Source organism: Gavialis gangeticus, unplaced genomic scaffold (genome assembly GCF_001723915.1).
Source record: "Gavialis gangeticus isolate Ggan-Ray unplaced genomic scaffold, GavGan_comp1, whole genome shotgun sequence".
In the NCBI taxonomy this organism is placed as follows: Eukaryota; Metazoa; Chordata; order Crocodylia; family Gavialidae; genus Gavialis; species Gavialis gangeticus.
The window spans coordinates 126,812,904-126,819,999 of NW_017729025.1; the positions used below are offsets into that span (position 1 = coordinate 126,812,904).

Genomic DNA, 7,096 nt, shown 5'->3' on the forward strand with positions numbered 1-7,096 from the left:
GGAAGGGACACATTCAAGAAAGCAGAAAAGTTGTACAATAAGGCATTCATACAGTAATGGAGCACTCATATTTATGGAAGTGGTCTTTTCTTAACTTACATAAATAGGTTTGTTAAGAGTGCACACCACTTTCAATAAAGTAGAACCTTTAGTGTCATGTGTTTCTTCAAAACAAAAGAAAATTGTCAGTTAAGTTTCTCAATATCCCAACTTCCTGTAGACATTAAATAAAACTGATGTTTTAAATATTAGCAATGTTCTGAAATTGTATAAACTGTTACCAAATATACGGAGTAACTGACAACATGAAAGGTGAACTTAATAGTAAATATCTCAAAATCCAGAAAGTTTCCACTCAACATAAATGCATTGCACATCGACTATTTATGCTGCTAAATATGTACCCTCTTGCTATATATACAACCTACCTATACTATTTCCACCTCACTGGTGCATCTGAGACTGCATAGATACAATTAACTGAAGCATGTTAAGAGACCTTGGTAAAGCTTTAACACCTCAGTATTAATCTAAAATATTAACATTTAATAGGAATATTTGGAAGAGCACCAGAATTTTAAAAACAGGGATATTATGGAGAAAAATAATTGCTTATGGAAAACTCTACCTCTAATGCCTTTTACATGATTTTTGTTAGGGCCGAGCAAAGGAAACATTAGAAATTTTGAAAAAGGGAACCATTTTGTACAAAAAAGCAAAACTGATAGTATCTTATTATTCTATTTAACTGCAACATTTCCATTTCTCAGAAGAATCTGGGAAATGTAACTTCATTTAAAAATCAATGGCAGATCTTAGACTCCAATTTGCACAACACATCTGCCTGCATAATCTTCTATAAACATGCTGTAAGATCCAAACATTAAAATCAGCTACCATAATCTTCTTTTTTACTTCAACAATTGCATTTCTGCTGCTGTTCAGCTAAGCCTCTAACTGTAAATTGCTATCTTCTCCCTTTCTCCAGATAGTGTTACTACACTCTTTTTGAAGTGTAAACCTAGTATTGGCAGTTTTTTTCCCCCCCACATACCTGCTTATGTTCAGCAGAATGACTTTATTTTGAGTTAGCTACTGAAAAAATTTACCCATGGATTCCAAGTACTTAAAACTATGCATGGCTTCAAATAAATCATAAGGTTTTTTTTGTTTTTTGAGGAATAGCTCCCCAAGAAAGCGACTACTATCACTGGAAGCCTGTGGAAACAAGCCAGAACCAGCCTCTTGGAATCCTGTGTTTAAAGTCCTATACTTAAATATCTAAACCTAGTTTCCATGCTTTTTAAATTAAGAGCTCAGGGGGAGAAAAATTTGCAATAATTGGTGTGAAAGCAGTGGCCGCTAGGCGGCATTTTCCGATATAGACTGTAACCCTAACTGACTAAATCATAGGCCAGTTCAAACTCAGAGATGAAGGACTAGCTAACATGGGGAAAAAAGACCAAATAACTCATGAGTTTTGGATGTGAAAAGGGAAGAAATTAGCAAGTAAAAACTCAATACTACAAGCAGTTTATATGTAAAGACCTTTTCATAAAGGAACATTTTTTAAATGAAAGCCAAATTTAAACCCTGATACTTGTACGTCCCCAGAATCACAATAGGTGCAAGTATTCTCAGGTGCCAACATCAGCTCAGAATCCAAAATCCTGTAAAAGGGTCCAGGGAAATTTTGCTATTCTCCCCTTTTTCAGTAGTAGAAGCTGAACATCTTTTACACGCTGCTGTTGGAGTTCTTGATACCAGCTATTTAACTCGATACATTTTTCACAGAAGGCTAGTATCTTTCTGAACTGTCCATAAGAAATAGCAAAATCCATTTTTCAAGATAAAGCCACAGAAATGGATGGTTTAGGTAACAGTAAATACAGGGTTAGATTTTAAAGCTCGGTCATCTTTGCTCTTCATTCTCCAGTATGTACTTTGAGCTGTATGGGGCTAGGGTTTTTTTGTTTATTACCTGGGTCTATCTTGAAAAAGTTGAAGAAGCATTCTGAACCAAAATAAAAGTCCAATTAAGTTCTAAAAACAAGAACTTTTCAAACTTACACGTAAAAGCAGTAACATGATCTAGTGTAGTAATGTTAGTCCAACTTCACAGCACCTAAAAGGGCAACATGCTGCAATGGGTCCCCCACGTAGCATAGACAGGTGCCCCACCATTGCACAGGGGCCCTAGACCCCAAGGCTGTGCCACCCACATCACCCAAAAGGTGGAAGCAGAAGCTGGAGAAGGAAGAGAAACCTAGAGATCCTAGTGGCAGCAGCCTCCACAGCAGCAAAGGGCCAGGTGAAGGGAATGTCCTGGGGAAGGAGGCTGCATATTAACCTGTCAGGGGTTGCATACAGCCCTGATCTCTAGTGCATGGACAATCTTTAGCCAGAAGGGCCTATGCATGATTAAAATCAGTGAGGTGTATTTTGTTTGTTTGTTTAAGTACCTATCTGAACACCACCCACTAACCAAGATAAAAGCTATTCCAACACCATAAATCATTAAGTAATCTATGGAAATCCTATAAGGTTACACATCTAATAAGTGTGTCGCAAAAGAGCTATTAGGCTGAGGTCCAAAATGAAGAAAATTCATCGTAACAAAACTACTGTGCAAACCCAAGATCCATCTAAGCATAACTTATCCTACCTAGAATAATGAGCCTCGTAACAGGCTTTTTTCTTTTTACTTTGTCCATTTACAACCACATACAAATTATACTATGGAGCAACGAGACTAGAGGTAAACAGATTCCAAAAGGTTTTTGACAGACAACCACCTTTTTGTAGCAAAAGGGCATATTCTCTCTCAACACACACACACACACACACACTTAACCAAACATTGAGACACACACACACACACACACACTTAACCAAACATTGAGACACACACACACACTCTTAACCAAACACTGAACCAGATTTTCTAGGTGAATTACATGCAAGGAAAAAGCAGTAAACTTCTGACTTTTATGCATATATCTAGATAATATGTGCATAGTAAGGTTGCCTGAACTCTACAAATATTTAACAGAGACAAGAATTTTTCCAAAAGCAGTTTGAATTAATCAGTGATTCTCAACCAAGATGCCCTTTGAAAGCTATCAGGAGGTATGAGAAGATAAGCAAATTAGTGCAGGTTCAGGCTCAGTCCCTGCCTGGCTATTCCCCTGCTCCCACTGCAAAGAGGTAAGCACTGTAAATAAGTTTGTTTTTGAAATGGGGTATGACTCAATTCACAGAAGTTAGAAAGGAGTGCCTTGAGTCTAAAAAAGGTTGAGAACCACTAAGTTAGACTAACTATCAATGTTTACATGTCAGATTTTACTGAATGGTTTCTTGATGGTCTCCAGTCCTTTACAGGCATCTTGCAAGACAGTGCACGCAAGACCTCACTTTTCATAATAAAAAATGGAATTGTTTAAAAAAAAAATTAAAATCAATGTAGTAATGGCACAACCCCATTTCCTCCTAGGGCATCTAGATCTTCACTGCTCTGCTGATAGTTTTGTGCAGCTAAGTTGGTTTTGCTGTGCAAGAGGCAATCAATGACAGCCTAGGGGACAGACGGATTAAAGTAAACCCTATTTCTTGCAATAACAGATGCCTTGCACTCCCACTGAATGCATTAAACTGAATGCATTGTATGGCATTACTAGCCATACTATGTGCACATACCATTTATGATTTTGCGGGGGCGGGGAGGGGGAGAGGGATTGAGAAGGGCTAGAGACAGGACAGGAAACAGTGTTTTTCCATTACTTCTTGGGGAAGACTACTAAAGAAGAAATTAAACCAGGCTATTTTGAGTCACTGAAAGCACTACTTTGTTAGGGCCCAGCCCTATTAACCCCTAAACATACTTACCTTCTGCATGCAAGTGATTCTATTCAACTCAACTCAACAGGACTACTCATCTGTAAAATTTAAAACACATACATAGTACTTGCAGAACTGAGGCCTACATAGTTACACTAAAGGAGATATAAATAGGAAGATATTATATAAAACAACTTGGAAAAGCAGGCATGGACCAAGAACAGTTGTATTCTGCAACTCATCAGGCTATCAACCACTGAAGATGTGGGGTTTATTCAGAGAAATCTGTTTTGAAATGCTGACAATTAAAACTCTCACCTACATGCAGATACTTGCACAAGTTGTTCACAAATGTTTTGTTAAAGATGCTTGTAGCATGAATCATGAAACTAAATGTTTTGCAGACTGTTTGAATATACTGAAAAGCACTAGTTTCCCCTAGAAATGAGAGGTTTGAAGTCCTGTGCATCAAACTTCAGTTGTATTTACAAGCCTCCAAATTAGAGAATATAGTAGGCTTTCTGTACAATGGATCAGTGGCATACACTTAAACAGAAATGCTAAATACCAAAATCTGCTAAAGGATACATTTATTGTGCATTCATTTGTCTTAAGAGACCAGTGCTCAAGATGAATCACAGTAACTGTTATAAGGCAAAACCTGTTAGGGAAGGTGCGTATCTTCAGAACATTCAGAGATTGTTTCTTTTAGAAGGCAAGAACCCGGATCATGATATGCCATTAAGTTATCCCCTTCCTCAACAAGTTTACTCTGTTTGTTTCAAGTTAAAATAATAGGATATCACTTCACAGAAAAATGTATGGAATATTTATATGCATAATTTAATTCCGATACTCTAGCCAACTACAGGCATTTTAAAGATTTTTACCTCTGAACTAAAGACAGACAAAATAGCTATGCTTCAGTGTAAAAATATGCCCATATTTATAGGCTCAAGAAATTGTGCTGATTTTATCAGAGTGCAGTAAGGCTCCGTAGTCAATTACAACACAAATATTTAAAGTCACTGTTATGTATTAACTTTATTATAAACAATGGTAGATAAAAGTGTCAGCCAGTAAGCATAGCAAAATCCATTTTTATGTAATTAACTGCTGAACACTTCACTGAAAGCTTTTTACATGCATTGTCTCTAGATATCACATAGCCAGATATAGTTAGGGGAAAACTTATGTGAAGTTTTGAATTAGCATTCATAACCTACAACATACAATTTACTTGAATGCCAGAGTACTCAACTGATACACCATGGCATAACTTGTCAAAACAAGTTCGTTGAACAGAGGCCATGGTATTCTATCCTAGAGGTAACTCATTAAAGGTTCTACGTGCATCTCAAATTATTTTGGTGACTAACACAAGAAAAGAAGTGACAGTTTAAACTTAAGAACTAAGCAGCCTAGGGAGCAGGACTAGATCTCTCAGGAGCTGGCAAAAGAAGGAGGAGCGACAAAGGGAGGCAAAAATCAGGGGAAGTATAGAGCCAATTATGGCTATTTCAGTCTCAATTAAAAAGGCCCAAATGAGATCAACCATGGAGCACGAAAAAAAAACCTTAGATATTGTGCTCTAAGTTTCTTGCAACTATACCAGAGAGAAAGAGGCTAGTTTGTGTTTAAATGCAGGAAAGAAAATTGAGCAGTAGCACAAGCACTCTAGAGTAGTGATAAAAGTAATGAAGAGGTAAGATTTTCAATGTTTAAAAGCAAGACTTCAGTGCTTTTGAAACTTTTACCCAATAAAAGTGTATGAAACTTTTCTTAACTTGCATTTTTCCTGTTCAAACCATAACAGAAAGGAATGAAAGACCAGATTGTCTTACTTTGAGATGGGTATTCTAATTGAACTAAATTGTAGATGTCTGAATAGTGTTTGTACAGCCAACAATTGCAATAGCAATGTTTTAATCACAATCCCAGAGGGGAATTAAGAAAGAATGGCAAATAGTCCTTGTGTTCAGATGGAAATGGCAACATACTACAGAACAGAGCCACAGTGGTATCCTTTGATTATATATTACTCTTACACATTTGTCTTGGCATGTATCCTACCACCAACTTTCCATAAATAGATACTTTAAGGAACATATGTATATTGAATTATAATTTAAGAAGTCAAATTAAAAACAGAAATTCCACCACTGTAGTACTGTGAATCTTTTTAATGTGAAAAGCTTGTGTCAGTTGTGTTTATGTGGGTAAGTATTTCTGATATAACAACTCAAAACATTATGTTCACTTTAGAAATTGTTCATTCCTACATTTGCCTATTGGACAGAAGGGACAGGAAATAACTGCATTTGATTTCTAGCAAAGTCTATAATAATCACACAGACAGAACAACATTTATTAACAGGAAGGGAATAAGTCCATAAGAGAATTAAAAAAGATTAGTACAGCTGTAAAAAGATTAAAAGCTCAGAACAGAAACATCCAAGATTTAGTAAGTCCAACATGGTGTTGTACAGAAATCTGTACAATAGTTTCTCAACAGTAAAACTTTACTTTGAGAAGTGTCCATGTAAATGAACTGTGTTTGAATATGTTATATTAAAGATAGTTTACATAAATTTAGCCAATACTGTCATTTTTAATTCAAATAAGGTACTACTAAATGAAATAGCAGTGAAAATCTACATTACTTTGACTAGAAGTAACTCCAGCTCCATCCTGACAGAAGTCAGTTTTATTTTCAAGCAGAACACACTGATTATGAAAGTATATATTCACAAAATACTTCTCCCAAATCAGGGTAGACTAGAGCATTAGGGGAAGAAAATACTGTCAAGAAACACAAACATTTTAAACAAAAACAATTATTTTTCTAAACAGTTTTATTTTCATTTTTGTATACAAGTATGATGAAATTATACATTCTGACTAGTTTGCACACCAATATGAATTACACGAGTTAAAAGGCACTCATGTACTATTTCTGGTAAAATGCAAAACCATCAATCCTAAGCCTTGATCATACAGTTCATGCTTTTCTAACCCACCCATAAATTCTTATACAGTATCTGTATTACTATTAAAATACCTAAAAAGCCCTCAGAATATGCCTACTGATGATTTGAAAACTCTTTTAAAAACTAACTTCATTTCTCTATTGCAAGCAATTACAAAATTCAAACTTGTGGAAATTGTAAAAGTGCATATACACATGAAATGAAATAAATTTACAAGTATCATCACTAGCCTTATATTTATTTTATAGTTTCCTACTTTTCGGGGTGTT

General features: G+C 35.8%; 1 protein-coding gene and 1 long non-coding RNA gene across 2 annotated transcripts in view; one reads left to right on the top strand and one right to left on the bottom strand.

Moving 5' to 3' along the window:
• Nucleotides 1–7,096, bottom strand: part of CSTF3 (cleavage stimulation factor subunit 3) — an 87,566-nt gene that overhangs the window by 63,017 nt on the left and 17,453 nt on the right. The gene's annotated exons all lie outside the window — the stretch shown is intronic.
• The window catches only part of LOC109299052, a 23,039-nt gene that overhangs the window by 9,164 nt on the left and 6,779 nt on the right, over nt 1–7,096 (top strand). The window contains exons 2-3 of the long non-coding RNA XR_002097758.1: nt 3,978–3,986; nt 5,143–5,150. This is a non-coding gene — a long non-coding RNA (uncharacterized LOC109299052). The remainder of the gene's footprint in view (nt 1–3,977; nt 3,987–5,142; nt 5,151–7,096) is intronic.